We start from the raw sequence: 22,348 nt of genomic DNA, 5'->3' as shown, positions 1-22,348 counted from the left end.
GAATCAGTTCAGCCCTCCTTACTGAATCCTAACAGTGATGTTATAAGCACGGTGTATTCAAAGGGTTTAACTGCAACAGTATATAAACCAATGCAAAGCTCTGAAATACTTTAAAAACTAAATCTTGAAATGCATTAAACTCTTAGGATGTTATAGACTTCACAGTTTAGTCAGCCAATGTACTTATTTTCCATTAGGAGAGCAGTAGTTTATTTTTCTTTGCTAAATCTGTTTGTCACAAAGTGCTCCTGATGTGAGTTTTCAACAAGAGCCCCATTCTAACAATCATGCTGAGGTTGTGTACGTTTGGTTGTGCTGTGAACTTCAAGCAATGTTGCCAGTACAAGGAAATATGTTCATCTGGTAAAGTCATCATCAGAAACATTTGTTACAAAATTTAACTCTAAATTCTTACACGCATCAATTATATCCATGGTTTCACCCTGTGCCAATAGGGACAACCTAGCCCAGATATCAGGCTGTAATGCGAGGCAAAATTACTTTTTGAAAGGCTTTCTACAATAAATCTTTCTGTTCATGTGAAATTGATGCTTTACAACAGACTGAATTTCTGTAGCACCTTTCACAGGCAGCTCATGGTGCCAAGCAGTAACATAATCAGACAACATTTTCAGTCAAGCCAAGGAAAGGGCCATCAAAATTGGTGACCAAAAACTTGGTCTAAGAGATAGGCTTTAAGGAGAGAGAAGTCAAGAGGTTTAGACAGGGTGTTCCAAAGTCTAGTCATGTCGAACCAAAAGCTCAGAATCAGATTGCTGGCCGAGCCAGTCTATATCAGTGTTTAAACTCCATGATGGCATCACCCCAACTCATCATCAACTAACCTTATCAGTAGAATCTCTTGTTTCTTTCCCTCCATGGTAATTATCTCAATTTGCCTAAACGCACCAATTCTATTTGACTTAAATACTCAAGTGCCATATTCTAACCATTCAAGGTGTAAAAAGTGACACAGTGCTTAGCATTGCTGCCTCACAATGTCAGGCCCCGAGTTCCATTCCAGCCTTGGGTGACTGACTGTGTGGAATTTGCACGTTCTCCCTGTGTGTGGGGAGGTTTCCACCGATAAATCTGGTTTCCTCCCACAATCCAATGATGAGCAGGTTAGGTGAATCAGCTAAATTATCATGTTAGTGTTCAGAGATGTGCCGGCTAGGTTGACTATGGGAAATACGGGGATAAGGTGGGGTCTGGTGTCAGTGCAGACTAGATACACTGAATGGCCCCCTATCCACATTGAATAATCCTCTGATAGTGTTTTTCCTGAATTCCCCATTGGATTTACAATCCCTAGTATATATTGTGGCTTTAATTTGATTATGACTAGAGAATGATGGTACCCATATACCAGTTAATTTTTTTCAGCAAGCATGGACTCTGCAATCAAATGAATATGTAGCCTTAAATATCAATCATTGCTATTTCTTCGTGGTAAATAATTTTTAATTAGCTTCAGAAGTAAAAAGAACTGAACTAGGGATGTCTGCAAATATTCCATAGAGAAACCAATTGAAGACAAGATTTTTAATGATTTTCGTGGACTGAATTATTTTAGACATTTCCAAAATCTTTTGAATATCACGATGTAGTGCTGCATTGGCGTTATAAGTATCATTTAGTGTTATAAGTATCAGTGAACCAAGTCTACTATGTTATAGGAATATCAAATGCCATTGCTATATTGTATTAAACAAGTTTGCCTGGCAGCAACTTCTCCATAAGCAATGTGTATGAAAATCTGCAATTAATCAAGGAAACAAAATGCATCACTGAGGTTGCAGTCATTACACAGCATGGAATCACACATGATAGTGCCAGTGGCATTTAGTGACGTTACAAAAACAATAAATTCTACCCACTCAACAAAAACATTGGAAATTGTTGTCATTTTAAGAAATTATTGAACATCCTTTCCTTTAAGCAATTGGGAGAGCAGGACCAAATACTAGTGACCAGTAGATGTTGCAGACAATTTTGTTTATTGTTGTATATGTTTTCTTGTATTTACACAAGCAGAATAACAGATCACAATAGGAGCAAGGTACTAACTGTGTTACAATGTATGAGTTGCACTAACAGATGCCAGCGTCTGAATGTTGAGTATTGCCCTATGGGTAACTGTGCCAAAGTCATGCTGGGTAAATGGAGGGCATCCCTATAGTTCTATTTATTTAATATTTTGGCATGTCACTGGTTTGATGTCACCTGCTACCAGCTGTTACTGAAGCCCTGTATAATGAAAGCAGTTAATAATGATGCCTGTATATAATGCATTCTTCTGCTCTAAAGTAACAAGCCTGGACATTGTAAGTGCACCAGCATATGCACTAATGTTGTCAATACAAAGAGAATAACTAAAATGATTCCTTGAATAAATAAAATGTAAAAGATTACAGAATAAATCACCTGTAATCTGATTTGTTGTTTGAGTGCATAAAAAACTTTGCTGTTGACAATTTGTCAGGGTTAACAATCCTTACAATTTTGATGAGGGTTTTTACCGAATAGGTGCTTCCTTAAGGGGATATGCTTATAGAAATGTCTCCAATCCGCTTCAAAGGTACTATTATCATTTTAATAAGTGAAAATGTAATGTAAAAAAATCAATGAAATGCTGGAGTTGTGACTAAGACAAGTATATTAAAATATTTCCTGAACGCTGCTCTTTGTATTTAACTTGGGCTGCGCTGTAGCATATATATGTCTGAAAATGTGGCATTCCTTTATGGGTTCATATGGGCTTCACTTACTGCCAGATTATTTTACTTCAATTGATGGTAGTTCCAATAAATGGTTAAATTAAATTTTAAAAGATTCTGCAATGTTTGATCTTGGTGCTACAATATCTTTGTGAGCTTCATTTAATTGGTGTGCTATGTGTCTGCTGCCTCCACACAGGAATGCTGGCACAGACTGGCAGATTCAAACAGACATATTAGCACAGAAACTGGAAGAGGATTTATGCTTGCTCTCTGTTCATGAAATAAGCATGATCATTTAGAGTCACGCTTTATCGCATTAGCTTCAATTCCTCCGGTTCTGTTTTTGTCAAGCTGTGCATGACCCAGCAAGGTTGGAGACAAACCTCCTTCGACATGAAATTAGATTACTGCTGGTGACTAACTAGCACCGAAAGCTATAGTTTTAAACGGATCTTGATCTGATTCAGAGCTGGCTTCTAGTTTCAATAATCGACTTCAGCTTGGGTGACTTTCTGATGAATGATGTCATGGAATGCTTTTGACCAAACTAAGGAAAGCAGTAAACAGTGGGAAGTGAAACAATAGGATACAGTGGGCTAAAAGCTGCTGGAGCTATTACATGGCTGAATGGGAGGTAAGGCAATCTTTCTGAAATTGCAGTACAGTTTGATTTGTTATCCCAGTAAAACTTTCTCATTTTATACTTGGCTTTGAATCAGGAGTTAAACAGACGATTTTTTTTCTGTATCTTAACATTCTGAGAGCTTCTTTCTGTTGTGGGATTTCACTGTTTAGCTGACTTAAAGCTGACTTTGAGGCAGACTACGTTGTTAAAGATTGCGCAACTACCTAGCAACCAAGAATGTTAGTAGCCGTATAAAATTTAACCAGTTTAGGAAACTAATCAACTGCTGCATTTTCAACAAATATTCTTAGGAGAAAAAAAAACCTTAAACAGAATTTGTTTTGTGTAAATTCACACACCAGAGAAGGATCTTCCAGTTTAATTGCAGGGTACAGATTTTTGCAACTTCCATTCAGATTTTCCTGCATTGTCATTATGAGTTTGAGATCATCAAAATAATTAAGACAACTCAGGAAGAAATTTTTGTCATGAGTTACTCTTAAAGAAGGTTATCAGTAGGTGGTAGAAGAGCTTATTCAGTGGGAGTGCAGTGCCATGTCTAATCTCTGAAAGCTACTTGGACCCAAAGAGAGGCAGTACATCCAGGTAATGACTAGTTGTGTTTGCAATGAGACTAATTCACTATCTGACAAATGAGACTTGAAACTTGGAGAGAAGGTAAATGTATAAGAGTCATGTAGTTGTTTAAAAACCAGTGTTCAAATTTAAACCTGCATTTGTCTTGCTCACTCAGCAAACTCTGTTCTTTAGTGGATTTGAAATAGCTTCCACTGGATCAATAGACAGGATTGATGTTCATCAAAGTTCGCATTCTTACCAATGCAAGGTTGAATATATTTTTGCTGCTAAGTGAGCCATTGGGTGGACAGATTGAACAGTTCACGTCTGTTGTGCTTTTTGAGATTCATCTCAGTTTAAACCAAATGAGCAGGGGTGTTTAACTGACTTAATGCAGAGCATTAAACTATTATGACTAATTAGGGAAAGTGATAATTCAGATCTAAAAGCGAGTGATTCACATGTTCTTGATGAATAGAGTATCATTTATTTTCTACCTGAATGTTAGAATTTTATGTTATAGCCATACTTAGGATAACTGGCTGCTGTTAACTTCTAACTTACAGAGTAATTTCTTCATGTTTTAGTAGCTAATAGGTCAATTTATTAAACCTGTGTTAATAACTATTTCTGTTAATTTAATGTTGTGGTACTTTGCCATGACTAACAGGTTAATAATTAAGAGCCTAATGTACTGACTGACCTCTTCAAACATAAAGAATTAAGTTGTAAGTTTTGCAAGAAACATTAGTTCCTAAACACATATGACAGGTGTCAGCTGAATACTCCATCATTTTACTCTGAGCAGTTCAAAATGTTAGCACTACAGGTTTCTTCATAATTTGGTGAATATTATTTTGAGGTAACAACTTGATGTGGGTGTAGGCTGTTCTGTGGTAATATGAAGTGAGTAGCCACACTCACTGTAATTTGAAAAACGTTTTAAAATTGTTCAGAGTTTAGTGCTCAATGAGTCATAGTCAATGGAGACTGGGCCTCCGGAAAACATTTCATAGAGTAAAGAAAATGACTAATGTAGGTCGAATGAGTGTTTCACAGTACAAAGGAAGAAGGACCAAGGGAATTTCAGGATATATAAATAAATTAAGTGCAAATTGCTTAGCCCTCTGAATAGAGATATTGTTATTTAGTTTTCCTCTTGATGAAACTGTGCAGATGTACGAAAGAAAGCTGGGGTTATGGAATTGTTTTAACCTCTGCATCAATGACAGCAGACAACACAGTAAATTGTGATCAATGCACATATTTTGGTTTTAGTTCTGTGGCTTTTGCAGTCTAATGATAATAGTGTCCTAGTGTTGGTAATAGGTTGCCTTGCTTGTTATTGATAAGAAATTAAAAGAATGATGTATCTTCTCAAATTGTTTTTAGTGTATCCTATCAAATCTTCTCTCTGAGAGAAGAAATAATTTGGCATTTTCAGAGATACTTAATATCTGACATTAAAGGTCTCATAGACATAATGATTGTTCTACTGAAATCTTGTTCCCCAGAGTTCTGTGGAAACTCTGTGCTAAGTATTTTAATGCAGTGCTCAGCACTGTAGTACCATCATTATTCAACTTCATCTCCTCTTGATATCACTAGCATCCCAGATGACAGATTTTCACAACTCTGATACAACAAAGGCTATGGACCCTGATATGATTCGAGTAATAGTATTCAAGACTTCTATTTCATAGCTAGCCAGCACAGCTACCACACTGGCATCCACCCAACAACACCGAACATTTCTTGTGTATGACCTGCTCACAATCAGGAAGACAAATCAAATCTGGGTAGTTAGCAGTCCTTCTGCTTTCACTTAATAATCAGCAAAATGATGGGAGATGTCAAAAACATTTCAAACAACACTTACTCACCAATAACCAGCTTTCTGATGCTCAGTTTGAGTTCTGCCAGGACAGCATGTGACTCACTACAGTCTTGGTCCAAACATGGACAAAAGAACTAAACTCTAAAGGAAACAAGAGAGTGTCATTAAGGCAGTATTTAACTAAGTGGCATCAAGGAGCCTTGGCAAAACATATCAATGGGAATTAGGGGGAAATCTCTCTACTGGTTGGAATCTTACCTAGCAGAAAGGAAGACAGTCATGCTTATTAGAGTTTGACAGTGTTCCTAAACCTAGGCAAAAGTGAGTACTGTAGATGCTGGAGATCAGAGTCAAGATTAGAGTGTTGCTGGAAAAGCATAGCAGGTCAGGCAGCATCCAAGGAGCAGGAAAATCAATATTTTGGGCAAAAGCCCTTCATCAGGAATCCTGATGAACGGCTTTTGCCCGAAACGTCGATTTTCCTGCTCCTCGGATGCTTCCTGACCAGCTGTGCTTTTCCAGCACCACTCTAATCTTGACAGTGTTCCTAAACCTGACCACTTTCAGCTGCCTCATCAAAAACATTCCCTCCAGCATAAGGTCAAGAACTGGAGATGTTTGCTGACAGTTTCACAATGTTTAGCACCATTTACAACACCTCAGATACTGAAGCAGTCTGTGGCCATTTGCAGGAGACCGTGAATAAAATCCAGGCTTGGTCTGAGAAGCAGCAAGTAATATTTATGCCACATAAAGTGTCAAACAATGGCCCTCTTCATCAAGAGAGAATCTAAGTAGCTCATTTTGACATTTAATGACCTTGCCATCACTGAATTCCCCACTATCAAAATTCTTTTGGCTACCATTCACCAAAATCTGAATTGGACCAACCATACAAATACTATAATTACAACAGCAGGTCTGAGCCTATGAATTCCCCAGTGAATAGCTCACCTCCTCCCCAAAACCTGTCCACCATCTATATGACGAAAGTGAAGAATGTGATGGAAAATTTTCCATTTGCTCAGATGAGTGCATTCCCACACTCAAGAAGATGAGATTATTCAAGATTTGGAGATGCCGGTGTTGGACTGGGATGTACAAAGTTAAAAATCACACAACACCAGGTTATAGTTCAACAGGTTTAATTGGAAGCACTAGCTTTCGGAGCACTGCTCCTTTATCGGGAAGTTGACAGTCACCTGGTGAAGGAGCAGCACTCTGAAAGCTAGTGCTTCCAATTAAACCTGTTGGACTATAACCTGATGTTGTGTGATTTTTAACTGAGATTATTCAAGGACAAGATAGCCCACCTGATCAGTACTCCATCTATCACCCTTATACATTCACTGCCTCCAACACTGCACTAACTCACCAAATGCCTTCAACAACATCTTCCAAACTTGCAAACTTTACCACAAAGAAAACCAAGGGCAGCAGATGCATTGTAACACCCTCATGTGCAAGCTCCCCCACAAAGCACATGACTTGAAATTATGTCCCCATTACTTCATCACTGGGTCAAATTCATGGAATTCACTTCAAAACAGCATTCTGCTGCTCCCTAAACCACATGATTTGCAGTGATTGGAGATAGCAGACAGCTCGCTGTCACCTTCTCAACAGCAATTAGAAGTGGGTAATTAATTTTGGCCTTGCCATCAATGCACACATACGTGAATGAATGAAAAGGTAAATATTCATAAGCTTCCTTTTATGATCAGTTCTTGCTCCCCTCCAATCAGCACTATACCACTGACTGCTTTCTAAGCCCTCCATCACCATTTCAATCCTGCTCAACACTGTTGGGAACTCACTCCCAGCTGAACCCAGGCCACCATCTTACTGGCCTCACTGAGTAGAACTCATAGAAAATGGTAGGATAGTCCGAGATTGGTACTTCTGATAGCCTCCCCACTTGAACAGTTTGGTCTTGAATGTGGCATCTGGCTTGAAAGTCTGTCAATCAGGCTGGTTCTGGGCCAAAACCCCACTTAAAGCATCCTGTGGCAACCTCCTTCTTCTTCCCAATCTCACAACAGGAACCACTCGCGCATAGTTTGCCTTCAGGCCAAATTGTAGGCTTAGATATTAGGTTTACTCAATTTCTTCAAAGCAATCTGTAAGTATCCTTTCATGTTGACAAGAATAATAAAATTTGAAAATTGAGCTCACTGTCTGAAATAATAAAAAGTGAAGGCACTTTTAAATTTCTGTTCCCAGAAGAATTGTTTTGAATAATTGTTTTGAAAGTATATCCTTGAAGATTTAATCCCACTTTTATTGCACCAATTCATCATCAGTATAGCTTCATTGTGAGGTTTTTCAATATTTAACATTTAGCAACCTGCAACACACAACCATTGTATATGTGGAACAATTGTTTTCAAGTTGAATCCGTGAAGCAACATAGTACTGGAACTTTTGGCTCCTACAGATAACACAGAACTCATATATAAACCCTGTGGCATACAGGGATATAACCGCTTATAAGAGAATGAGAATTCAGGGCAGTGTTTCACTTATTAGCATGAGATTGTAGTGTATAGAAAACAGGAAGTTTCATATTAAACATGATCACCCATTGTTTGCTCAACACTCTTTTTATGCAGTTTTCTGTTTGATTTATTTTCATGCTGATTAAGAACATAATATATTTTACATGTTAATAAGGTCTTTAACAAACTCAGAGTCTTGTAAAGTTTAGGTGACATCTAATAGCTAATGTTATGATCATGTAATTCTGTGTTGGCATTGAGGGAGATGATGGCCTTGTGGTATTATTGCTGGACAATTCATTCAGAAGCCCAGGTAATGTTCTGGGGAGCTGGGTTCAAATCCTGCCAAGACAGATGGTGAAATTTGAATTCAATGAAAACCTGGAATGAAGAGTCTAATGATGACCATGAAGCTGTTATCAATTGTTGGGGAAAACCCCATCTGGTTCACTAATGCCTTTGAAAGAAGGAAACTGCCTGATCTGGTCTAAATGGTCTAGACCCACAATAATGTGGTTGAATCTTAATTATTCGCTAGGCAATTAGGGACGGGCAATAAAGGCTGGTCAAGCCACATAGGATGCCCTCATCCTATGAATATTTGTTTTAATTTATAGGGATGCACCTGGTAAATCACAATTTAATGGGATATTGGCTTTCTTAATGAATAACTTTGAATTGGGTTTTCCTTTATTTATCTCATCAGACTGTGAGAAATATTTATGCAATGTGACAAGATGTGGAATTCAAAACACAAACAGATCAACTATGATAGAGTTTTAAAGGCCTACTGTACATAAAAAGGCCCTTCAACCCATCAAATCTGTGCCAGTCAGAAACAATCATCTAGCTTTCTAATCCCATATTGTAGTACTTGACCCATAGCCTTGTATGCCTTTGGCATGATAAGTGTACATCTAAATACTTCTTATATGTTATGAGGGTTTCTGTTCCAACCACCTTCATCGGCAGTAAGTTCCATATTCCCACCACTGTCTGAGTGAAGAACAATTCCTCACATCCCCTCTGAAAGACCTGTCCCTTACTTAACATCAATCCTTCTGGTCATTGATCCTTCCTGTCCATTCTATCTGTGCCCTTTATAATCTTATACATCTCAAACATGGTCACCCAAGTCTTCTATGCTCCAAGGGAAACAACCCCAGTCTATCTAATCTCTCTTTATAACCAAGACTCTCCAGCCCAGGCAACATCCTGGTGAATCTTTGCACCCTCTCCAGTGCAATCGCATCTCTCCGATAATGTGGATTCCAAAGCCGCACACAATACTTTAGCTGTGGTCTAACCAACATTGTACATGGTCCCAGCATTCACTCCTTGTAATTAAATTCAATGCCTCATCTGATAAAGGCAAGTATCCCATCTTCTTGCTTCTTGCTTATTAGTGCAGACAGAAACTTAGGTGACTTGCTATGATAGCCAGCACTGATCAGTCAAAGAAGAGGGTGTATGTATTGCCACATGACACTATGCTACATCAGTATCATCGGTACAGCAAGTGCTATGATCTTATTGAAATCAGAGCATGCTAAAAAGCTCCTGGTCTTAACTTGTATGTTCGTAAGAAGCAGATGCATAATCAGTGTCACAGAAAAACTGACTTCGATGATTTACATGAGAAGCTTGCTCATAATGAAAATTTAAAAAGACAGTCTTTGTTAAGTTTTTCTCATAGCTTTATTCATCCTATTTCAAGGTGCACCATATTATCTAACACTATCTAACTGGAAATGACCAAGTCCAGTACTGCTTGGCAAGTCATTATGATCTTCATGCTGACTGGTACTTTCAAGCAACAAATTCCCATTATTTTATAAATTAGGTGTAACTGGATTAAAGACAACCTCTGATTGCCAAAACTGAGTAGATTTCATTTGTCATGATCTCATGAACTCTACCTGCATCTGCCACACCTACTTGACAATGGCGAGGAATAATTGCCTCCTAAAGGCAGGGTCAGCAGGAAACTACATGTCAATCTGTTCCATCTGTTACCTGGTCTGTGCAACATTTTTGGCTTCTCCTCCTTTAAGTCTAGTCTAGGGATTATTAATGTTATCAGCCAAAGTAACCACCACAGATTCGTGAAGTACCTGCCTATTTATCAATCCAACCAGCTTTTTGATCTCTTTTGACAAGCACAGTGAGATCAATAAAACCACTTATACTCTGCTGTTCTCAGAATCTAGTGGATCTTTTGTTGTTAACAGCTTTCTTCTCCTCTTCTACCTGTATACAGTTTTTTTTGCATCAGCTATATGTTAAGCATACCAACTACGTAGAACATAGAACAGTACAGCACAGGACAGGCCTTTCAGCTCTTGATATTGTGCCAACCATTTATTCTACTCTAAAATCAAATAACCTATATGCCCTACATGATCTGGGATTTGTGCAGAATTGTGCTTGCAAATATCAGTGAGAGGGAACAGGACTTGTCCTTTGTTGCTATGCCTATCCTTCCAAGCAGAGTACTATTTCCAACATCAAAAGATAGAAAAGTAGCAAACAGTACACAGCTACTGTATGTCCAAATGGCAACTTTAAACAGAGCTTGCATTTTTAAATGATAGTTACATGTTATAACGCATACGGATGTGCATATGGGAGTGGGTGCAAGCTACAACCATTGGCTGGTATTTGCACATTACTTGAGAAAATCTACAGCTCTATTGTCTCCTACTCCCTCGATACTGTTACTTTGCACAACTCTGGCTATGATCACCTCATCAAAAGTTTGATCTTCCTTCATTCATGTCAATTGTACTGAGGAGGAAATCATTGTCCTTGAAGTAGACTTGCCAAAATTGTAAATTGAAGCACCACACACACTTTGACAGTCCATGTAACAGCCAATCCTGGATATCCTAGGTATTTTGCAGCTAAATTGTATGACAATGCTATTATACACAAAAACCTTTGAAGTTGTGATTCTGTGGCTCACAAAACTGCAGCTTGACAGCTGTAAACTGCTTTTCCTGGACAGTTTGAAGTGAAAGTTATCTAAGATTTGATGAGGATTTCTCATAAGACATTAAAGAATGTGCATTACTTTTCATGACAACATTTACTAGCATTCAAATGCCAGAGATTCACCTGGTTAATGATACTGTTGGTGGGATGGGCTAGCCTTGGTAAGCTCCCACATTAGAGTCAGAGAGGAAAATAAATATACCTGTGTTTATGAGACTACATTGAATCACCAATTATGCAGAATGACACAAAAGTCTTTCATTCCAAATGTATAAGTTGCTCAAAAAAATTATAAATTTGAACCTGATATTATATGAAGTGCAAAAAGAATCTGCTTCGTCTAATTTTTATTTTACTACAAAAGGAAAATGAACAATATGGCATAGTCCAGGCCCTTCAGCCCACCAAGACTCCAACACATGACGTCTTTCTAAAATAAAAACCTTTTGCGTCAATGCAGTCCACATCCCTCTATTCCCTGCCTATTCATAAATTTATCAAAATGCCTCTTAAAGTTGCTATAGTATCTGCCTCCACCTACATGATGTGCCGGTTCTAATACAGGTAGTTCTCCTATAACGCCATAGTTGTGTTCCAGTGAAACCTCACTTCATAGAAAATTGCTTATTAGAAATGATGTGGCCGATGGGAAAAGTGGGGTTGGGACAGACCACCAAAACATATCACTCATGATCACTCAAAAATCACCCAAAAGTCTAACGCAAAGTATAGCTCAGACTGAATGAAGGTTGAAATCATATTTATTAACAAAACAAATGTAAATTTAACACAGTACATATGTAAGGAAGCTGCTCTCTGTACATTACCTCTCTCAGAAAGCTGACATCGGTGCATGCGCAGAACAACACAAACTCTGGCACTGACACTGCGCATGCACAGAACGGCAAGACCATCAGTGCATGTGTTGAACGGCACAGAGATTTCAGCGCACACATCCGCGTCTGAGCAGAATAAAGTGCACAAACCGATCCCCACTGGAATTGCGCTATTGCCAACAGAAGCAAGCATTCTACAAAATACCATTCCCTAATTCTTCAACGAGATTATATGTGCTCCTGGACTTAGAGCGTATCAATGTGCAACACTCGATCATTGTCAGCTCTTTTCATTGGAAGACCAACAGGCTTTTCAGCAAACTCACAGAATGCTGAATACTGCATCTGGGAGTTACTCAGGATGAACCAGCTAAACCACTGGATCTTTTCTCAGATCTTCTTTGCAAAGAAACATTCCAAATGGAGGTGGTGAGGTCTCTTCCACACTGTATTCCACCTGAACAGCATTGTGAAGGAAGTGATGAGGAAAGCCTTTCTCACCACTACCCAGTCTATGTCTCTGACAATGGATCGGAGCTGAAGACAGTGAAGTGGACCATCTCTGAGGATGCTTTGAGCTGAGTCCCTTCACTATCTGGGATTGTCACCCCTGTTATTCCCCATCCCCTTCCAGAAGGACTCAGTCAAAGGTTTGATACAAGACACAAACAAAACCAGGTCGAGAGAGGCTGAGCCAACTCCAGATTTGTTTGGGAAGCTCGCCAATTCTCACCCATTGAAAACTGTTCTCTGGATGATTGTGTATAGCAGTTGGATCCAATTTCAGATTCCTTCATCAAACACTTTTGGAGAATGTGTATTCATCATGTAGATGGGCAACATTGTGTTAAAGGTCTTCTCCTGGTCCTAGCTGATGAGCTAGGTATCCACCCCCCCACCACTGTCCCGATACCCACAGGTAATCATATCCCTGAGTAGCATGAGGTTATCTGAGATCTTTTTGCTCATTATGGAGCAGATCAGGTCAGGGTGGATAGGAAATTATAAAAATATTCAACAGTAAAATGGGTCACCATTTTATAATGTCCTCCCTCTCTCCTTTTCACTTGTAGAGAAGGGGGATGATCCCTTCCTCACTGTTTCTAGCATGTTACCAACCAGAAGCACAACTGTCATACACTTCCATCAGGTCTAGGCACCCTGTCACAGATGGAGAAAGTGAGGGCTGCAGATGCTGGAGATCAGAGTCGAGAGTGTGGTGCTGGAAAAGCACAGCAGGTCAGGCAGCATCCAAGGAGCAGGAGAATCAACATTTCAGGATGATGACGGGCTTTTGCCCGAAACATCAATTCTCCTACTCATCAGATGCTGCCTGACCTACTGTGCTTTTCCAGCACCACATTCTCAATCCTGTTACAGAGTCTAATACAACTCCACGGGTACTATTGCTTCCAAAAGCTCTGCTTGTAGTGCAAGATTTGACAGCCTTAGTCAGCTTATCCAGAGTTGGTGGCTTCACCAGAATCTCCCTGTACTGTTTTCTAAAATCTCAATGAAGTGGAGGTGCCAGTGTTGGACTAAGTTGGACAAAGTCAAAAAATCTCAGTGATAGAGGGCAGGAAAGACTGGGAGGCAGTGCTAACTATGGGCTTCACACAGTACGCCCCCAGGGTAAAAACATCTGCAGATCCTTGGCATGGGTCCGTGATGTCTCTGATCGAGTTTTGGGATCCTTCGGGGGGAGGGAGAGCAGCCCAAGTCGTGGTCCACATTGGCACCAACAACATAGGTCAGAAGAGAGATGGGGACTTGAGGCAGAAATTCAGCGAGCTAGAATGGAAGCTTAGAGCTAGGACAAACAGAGTTGTTTTCTCTGGTTTGCTGCCCGTGCCACGTGCTAGTGAGGTGAGAAATAGGGAGAGAATGAGTTGAACATGTGGCTACAGGGATGGTGCAGGAGGGAGGGTTTCAGGTTTTTGGATAATTGGAGCTCTTTCTGGGGTAGGTGGGACCTCTACAAGCAGGATGGTCTTCATCTAAACCAGAGGGGTGCCAATATCCTGGGTAGGAAATTTGCTAAAGCTATTAAGGTGGATTTAAACTAATACAGCAGGGGGGTGGGAACCAAAATTGTAGGACAGGTTCAGAAGAGGATGAGAGTAGGGAGTTCCAAAATCAAGTATCTGACACTGGCAAGCGAGCACCTGGATTGAAGTGTGTGTACTTCAACGCGAGGAGTATCCGAAATAAAGTGGGTGAACTGGAAGCGTGGGTTGGTATCTGGGACTTGGATGTTGTGGCCATTACGGAGACATGGATAGAGCAGGTACAGGAATGGCTGTTGCAGGTTCCGGGATTCAGATGTTTCAGTAAGAACAGAGAAGATGGTAAAAGAGGAGGAGGTGTGGCATTGTTGATTAGGGACAATATTACAGTTGTAGAAAGGATGTTTGGGGACTCGTTAACTGAGGTAGTATGGGCTGAGGTTAGAAACAGGAAAGGAGAAGTCACCATGCTGGGAGTTTTCTATAGGCCTCCGAATAGTCCCAGAGATGTAGAGGAAAGGATGGCAAAGATGATTCTCGATAGGAGTGAGAGAGGCAGGGTAGTTGTCATGGGGGACTTCAACTATCCAAATATTGACTGGGATCACTACAGTACGAGTACTATAGATGGGTCAATTTTTGTCCAATGTGTGCAGGAGAGCTTTCTGACACATTATGTAGACAGGCATACCAGGGGTGAACCCAGTACTTAGATTTAGTACTGGGTAATGAGCCTGGCCATGTGTTAGATTTGGAAGTAGGTGAGCACTTTGGAGACAGCAATCACAATTCTGTCAGGTTTACTTTAGTGATGGAAAGGGATAGGTGTACTCCACCGAGCAAGAGTTACAGCTGGGGGGGAGGGAAATTACGATGCAATTAGGAAAGATTTAGGAAGCATAGAATGGGGAAGGAAACTGTAGGGGATGAGCACATTAAAAATGTGGAGCTTATTGAAGGAAAAGCTCCTGTGTGTCTTAGATAAGTATGTACCTGTCAGGCAGGGAGGAAGATATAGAACGCATGAGCCGTGATTTACTAAGGAAGTAGAATCCCTGGTCAAGAAGAAGAAGGCTTATGTTAGGACAAAATGTGAAAACTCAGTTAGGGCGCTTGAGGGTTACAAGGAAGTCAGGAAAGACCTAAAAAGAGAGCTCAGAAGAGCCAGGAGGAGACATGAGAAGTTGTTGGCGGATCGGATCAGAGTTAACCTTAAGGCTTTACATAGGTATATCAGGAATAAAAGAATGATGAGAGTTAAATTAGGGAACGAGAGTTAAATTAGGCCAATCAAGGATAATAGTGGGAAGTTGTGTGTGGAGTCAGAGCAGATAGGGGAAGCACTAAATAAATATTTTTCGACAGTGTTCACTATAGAAAATGAAAATGTTGGCAAGGAAGATAAAGAGATACTTGCATCTAGACTCAAAGAGATTGAGGTTCGCAAGGAAGAGGTATTAGAAATACTGCAGAGTGTGAAAATAGACAAGTCCCCTGGGCCGGATGGGATCTATCCTAGGATCCTCTGGGAAGCAAGGGAAGAGATGGCATTGATCTTCAAATCATCATTGTCTACAGGAATAGTGCCAGAGGATTGGAGGATAGCAAATGTGGCTCCCTTGTTCAAAAAGGGTAGTAGAGCCAACCCTGGTAATTACAGACCAGTGAGCCTCACTTCAGTTGTTGGCAAAGTATTGGAAAAGGTTATAAGATTTATAACCATCTAGAAAAGAATAATCTGATCAGGGACAGTGAGCACGGTTTTGTGAAGGGTAGGTCGTGCCTAAGGAATCTTATTGACTTTTTTGACAAAGTGACCAAACAGGTAGATGAGAGTAAATCGGTTGATGTGATATATATGGATTTCAGCAAGGCGTTCGATAAGGTTCCCCACAGTAGGCTATTATACAAAATATGGAGGAATGTGATTGTGGGAGACATAGCAGTTTGGATCAGAAATTGGCTTGCTGAAAGAAAACAGAGGGTTGTAGTTGATGGAATATGTACATCTTGGTGTCCAGTTACTAGCAGCATACCACAAGGGTCGGTGTTGGGTCCACTGCTGTTCGTCATTTTTATAAATGACCTGAATGAGGGCTTAGAAGGGTGGGTTAGTAAATTTGCAGATGACACTAAGGTCGGAGGAGTTGTGGATAGTGACGAAGGATGTAGTGGGTTGCAGAGAGACATAGATAGGATGCAGAGCTGGGCTGAGAGGAGGCAAATGGAGTTTACTGTGGACAAGTGTGATGTGATACACTTTGGACAGAGTAATTGGAATGCAATGTACTGGTAGGATTCTTGGGAGTGCAGATGAGCAGAGAGATCTCGGTGTCCATGTACACAGATCCCTGAAAGTTGCCACCCAGATTGACAGGGTTGTTAAGAAGGCATACAGTGTTTTGGCCTTTTTTAATAGAGGGATTGAGTTCCAGAACCAGGAGGTTATGCTGCAGCTGTACAAAGCTCTGGTACGGCCACACTTAGAGTATTGTGCACATTTCTGGTCACCGTATTATAAGAAGGATGTGGAAGCTTTGGAAAGGGTGCAGAGGAGATTTACTAGGATGTTGCCTGGTATGGAAGGAATGACTTACAAGGAAAGGCTGAGGGCCTTGAGGCTGTTCTCATTAGAGAGAAGAAGGTTGAGAGGTGACTTAATAGAGACATACAAGATAATCAGAGGGTTAGATAGGGTGGACAGGGAGAGCCTTTTTCCAAGTATGGGGACGGCAAACACAAGGGGACACAACTTTAAAGTGAGGGGAGATAGGTATAAGACAGATGTCAGAGGTAGTTTCTTTACTCAGAGAGTAGTAAGGGTATGGAATGCTTTGCCTGCAACAGTAGTAGATTTGCCAAGTTTAAGTGCATTAAAGTCGTCATTGGACAGGCATATGGACATATATGGAATAGTATAGGTGGGAGGGCTTCAGATTAATATTTCAGGGCGGTGCAACATTGAGGGCCGAAGGGCCTGTACTGTGCTGTAATGTTCTATGTTCTATATGTTCTATGTTCTATGTCAGGCTGTGGATATCACTGTCAAAAAGTGTGGTGCTGGAAAATTGTGTGGTGTGGATATTACTGAGGTGTCCTTCAGGCTGCTGATCACACAGAGAGCTCTGTGTATTTTTGGAAGAAGAAACACAAGATCCTCTTATCCTGCTCCATGAAGTGTACCCTGGACCGGATGATGATGTTGGAAGATGAATCAGTGAACTCTGGTTTGAGTCCTGTATCTAAACTGCAGGCTATTTCATACTGGTCCGTGCAGTTGTTGAAATACAGACTTCTATTCCTTTTCGTCATGTATCTTAGCATTGCCTTCGAGGAACTAGTGCATCACCTCAGACAGTGCTCCCTGCACAAGGCTATGGATCTTTGTGAAGCCGAGGGTGATTAAAAGAATCGCAGCTGTGCGATCAGAAACATATTGTCTAATTTCATGCTACATCCTTGAGGTTAGACTTTCCAACAGTACGTTTCAGCAGAGGGTGTTATCTGATTAGTATTTACAAGCAGCGCCTCATGTTTTGCTAACCGTGCAATCCCGTGTGGGGTTAGCTGCAGGATTTGCGAAACGGACCGTGGAGCAAATCTCACTGCGCTCCATGTAATTGGAAACCTACAGTTTGCCTTGGGTCCCTCCCCAATCAGCCAGCGCCTTGACTGCAGCCTTGTTATATGCTCTGACAGTGAGGAGCATGAGCGTATGTTTCAGCTGTCACAGGGATCTGAAGGAACGGTTTGAGGAAAACCCTTTATATCGGGAGGAATTACGAAGACAATGAGCTTCTCAACGAGGTGTTTTAAAAAAACACCATGTCATGGTCAATTGTTTAGCGTTAGAACTGATTAACTACAAATCAACTAGTCCCCAGCCATTCAAAACAGTTTACTGCAGAATACTCTTCTGATCATAGGTAGGTACTGATTCGGTACTGTATTGTTTTGTCTTTTAGAAATGCGGGAGGGAACACATTGGTGTTCTAAAGATACGAACATTTGCAAATACAAGTTTGACTGTTTAATGATACTATGAGGATATCAGTTATTATAAATGGTAATAGTTCATATTTAACTATTATCAGCACTTTTTAAACTCAGATCATTTAGAGATTGGTATAAATCAATATTCTTTGTATCCTTCATTGTGGCATAGATATGAGATTAGAAGTTCTATCACGATGTACGTCTTAAAATATAACAGAAGAAATTTGAAGTCTGATTCATATAATGTTCAGAATAGATTATTGAAATGTATTCAAATTTTGATAGTACTTTTCAGGTGATCACGGATGTCTTACAACATCTCCAAGTAATGTTTCACAAGTATTCCACGGAGCATGGTTTAGTTTACATATGGACGTGTATATTTTATTCCTATACAGTGGTGTCATTTTATCATGCTGTCATCTCTAGCAATTATCATTATTGAATGGGAGAGAATATCATCATTTAGAATTCTGTGTCCACTGCACTTGGCTTTATTCCGGAACGGCAGACGGATATTCGCCAAGATTGTAAATTGTGATTTGCCTTCGCTCCATCACATTTTGCTCTTAGGTTCAAAAGATTTCAGTTTTTTTTAAAAAAGGCGCTTTTACCTTTTTATGTAATTTTGTTTTCATATATTGATAGGGTGAGGTTCATGGTTCTGGAGTAATATATTACAACACGCACTTTTTTTTAACAATTGTAATTAATTGAGTAATTCCGCTAGTTGACAAAACCAATTTGTGGTATGAATTTCTTCCAGCATATAAATAATTAGTGCCATTTGTTTATTGGATTTTGCGCTATATTTGTAGCTGGATACAACAGTGCTAATTCAATATGGGTGATGTCATAAATAGTGCAAGCAATGCTTGTGTGGTTTTTAAACGTCAGGGAGATTAAGTTACTGCTTTTAAGTCCCCACCAGATATTGGTTTGCCTGATGTGCAATCTTCTGTTCATTTTTCCTTAAATTGTTAGATGTCAAGCACAGTATGGGAGCAGTTTAAATGAGAGCAATAATTAAATGATGTAAAGATACATGACATCAGATAGCTAATGTCATTGTGCTAGAATGTTGGAGGATATCCCATGTGCCATATGCTGTATCATTCTGATTCTGAAATGAATGAGTGATCATTTCAGAAACTAATCCAAGAGCACCTTTTATCTATTTTATCAATGCCTTGCATTAACTGCTCAATTACCAAACACAGAGATTGGAATCATTCTAGCATTGTTCATTTTTAATTCCTTGACATTTCCCTTTTTCCGATCCAGCCAGATAATCTGCTGCTGATCATGAACTGGGAGTGGGATAACTTTGAGCATTGAGAGTCTCACCGCCAGTCCCTGCACTCCCATGACTTTGGTTGAGGCGAAAGGCAACATTGACCCAATAGGCCGTTCAGAAAACTCTAACATAAGACCACATCCAATATGACGAACTTTATTTATGACAATGTTAGATATTTACACCACCAACTGTTTAAATGCTTTTAATTTTATAGTATCAGACAAAAATTCAACACAAAGGGTGGCAATTCAGCTCTCATTGAGTCTGGCTCTCTGTCAAAGAGCAATCCAGTTGGATGCACTTTCCTGCTAATGTCAGTTGGTATTTTATTAATCTGTAACAGATGATGTCATTTGTGACATTTTGTTTAGGGGCATTTTAGCACTCTAGCAGGGGCAGAAACCTAATTGGACAAATTCAAACATGGAGTTGGAAGCATGTTGAGCACTGATTTGGCAGGTGAAGACACATTCAGGAGCTTTAGAAGAGAGAACAGTGAGAGATGGCAGAGTATGGCAGGATTTTTTTCTTTTAGTGAGAGTGATGACGGATGTTTAGACAAGAGAGAGGACAAGTACTTGAGGAGAGGGAACCATGAATATGTTAGCCACTATTGTGCCCGAACAAGAAGTTGATTGATCATACTTTCATGGTATTCAGAGCAAGGGAAGAGGAGGTATGTCTTAAACAAGTTGAGTTGAGAAAAGACATGGCAGTAATTTAGTAAGAGAAATGGAGGCTTGTGACGGATTGCATAAAAACTTAAGAAGATGTAATTTGGTGGGTTAGGGGTGATGTAATAAGGGATACATTTAATATAGGTGCATATCATAAAATGTATGAAATACAGATATAATAAAGTTCATTCCACTTTATTTTTTCTTATATTTGTCTTGTTACTGAGCTGTCCTTCAGACTGCCAATCACAGAGAGAGCTGTGTATTTTTGGAAGACGAAACACAAGTTCCTCTTATCCTGCTCCATGAAGCGTACTCTGGACCGGATGACAATGTTGGAAGATGAATCAGTGAACTTTGATTTGAATCCTGTATTTAAACTGTAGACTACTATATACTGGTCAGTGCAGTTGTTGAAATACAGACTTCTATTCCATTCTCTGAGAGCAATTTATTGTCATGTATATTTCTATATGAAGATACAGTGAAATGTTTTATATGTCACCATACAATGATGCCTAAACTAGTCACAGAAGTCATAAATACGAAGAAAGGAAAAGTAACAGTTCATCACAGTTCAATTAGTGGCTCCTGGGTTCAGGGTACACTGGCAAACTGAGCCAAGACTACCAAGCAGGGCAGAGACAAGGTCTCCATGCAGGGAGTAGATCTCCACGCTGGGCTCTTGGAAGACCCAAAAGCCATCTCCATGCCAGGAAAAGACCTCTGTGCCAGGACTAGGCCTTCACCCTGCGCTGCTGGAATACCTGGAAGCTGCTGAAGAAGACCTCCATTCTGGGATGAGATTTCTGAAAAGATTGCCATGCCAGGTCGAGACTGCCCTACCTGGACAAGACCACCACACTGGGAGACTAATATGGGAAAACAGCCTGTTTAAAATTAATATCAGTGAAACAAAATTATGCTGGATCTCTCAAAACCACTCATTAAGCCAATAATATTGTTTTCACTGATTTGTGTAAGTGAAGAACAGCAACGGTGACCAATCCAAGAAGGCACCATTTCCCTGGAGGTGCCAGCAAACCAAGGGTTAGACATATTGTATACCATATTAATTTTCAAAGCATTTAGCTATGATCTTTGCAATTCCTCAAATCTACATCAGTATTTTATGACACTTAGGCTCCTCTGTGAGATAACAAAATCATTTTGAAAGAATTACAAGCAATCTTTTTTTTTCTATAATCAACTTCTAAAGTCAGACACTTCCTAGAGATTCTACCTAATTAAAACAAAATTGAGTAAACTTTCAAATGTAGACCAGAAATGTTTTTTCTATCACAAAGATTCAGTGGGCATCATGAGGGAATTATCATAATTGATAATACAGGGCCCCCTTGCAAAATAATATGCAGCAACAAGCTGAGTTTGCAGTTTATGAGCTGATTATGTCAGAAATCACAACAGTAACGGACATATAATCTGAGATTAAGCAATGATATTGTAACATCATTAAAGTCCTTTGCTTGAATACTCTCTTGCATTGGATTTTGAATGTTTTGATATCCTGTCAGCCCCCAAAATATTATGGCTTCTAACATGTAATATTTTGTAGATTTACTGTTTAGAAGATACATTTTTCACTTTCTTAAGTTTCTTTTGTTTGAAAAGGCATTGTTGCAGTTAATGAAGAGGTGTTCTTCTGCCACTTGAGCTGAAATTTATTTTACAAGGAACTTAAATGGAATGTTAAGGGAGAATTATCTTGATTTTGCTCAGAAGGCTGAACAAGAAGATTCTCTAATAAGCCACAAAATTACAAGAGAATTGCAGATGGTTAAAGTTTTCAAATAGTCCTATGAACTTTCTTTATCTGTATAAAATCTGGGATTATAGCAGAATTAGAAAACCAGTTCACTGAAGACCATCTAAAATGTTTCTCCTACATCTGCAGACTCTGTTTTCATTTATATCACAATATAGCATGTGACATCAAAATGTCTCAAATTATTAGCTTAAACTTGGCTGCTTCTCGTACTGAAATGATGTTTGTTGTGAAATATGTGTGTCCAACAATATATTTAAGTCAATTATAGCTCTGTAATGATTCTCAATGTAAAGAATGCATTATGCAATGAAGTGTACTCTATTCATATTTGAGAAGGGAAAAATCTACTTTGTCTGTGAATGAATGTGGTTTTTAAAAAGATGTTTCATGGAGCTTAAATTCCAAATGCCAAGATAGCAAAGAAAGATCAATTCTGAAGCCAAAATGTAAAGAATTACTTAATTGATAATGTTATGACTATGCAAGGC

The 22,348-nt window shown here is 39.5% G+C and overlaps 1 protein-coding gene across 2 annotated transcripts in view; it reads left to right on the top strand.

The window, feature by feature from the left end:
• The first annotated feature begins 2,974 nt into the window (after positions 1-2,974).
• Positions 2,975-22,348, top strand: part of sema3c (sema domain, immunoglobulin domain (Ig), short basic domain, secreted, (semaphorin) 3C) — a 171,881-nt gene continuing 152,507 nt past the window's right edge. The window contains exon 1 of one of the 2 annotated variants that reach the window (XM_043713776.2): positions 2,975-3,357. The gene's annotated coding sequence lies outside the window, so the exon portion shown is untranslated. Of the gene's footprint in view, positions 3,358-17,654; positions 18,025-22,348 lie in introns of those variants that run through there. The other variant, XM_043713775.2, reaches the window with a different exon arrangement.

This window comes from Chiloscyllium plagiosum, unplaced genomic scaffold (genome assembly GCF_037043375.1).
Source record: "Chiloscyllium plagiosum isolate Xiang-an unplaced genomic scaffold, Cpla_swu_hap1 HiC_scaffold_23, whole genome shotgun sequence".
In the NCBI taxonomy this organism is placed as follows: Eukaryota; Metazoa; Chordata; class Chondrichthyes; order Orectolobiformes; family Hemiscylliidae; genus Chiloscyllium; species Chiloscyllium plagiosum.
The sequence above is the reverse complement of the archived record's forward strand: the minus strand, read 5'-3'. Positions and strand labels throughout refer to the sequence as shown.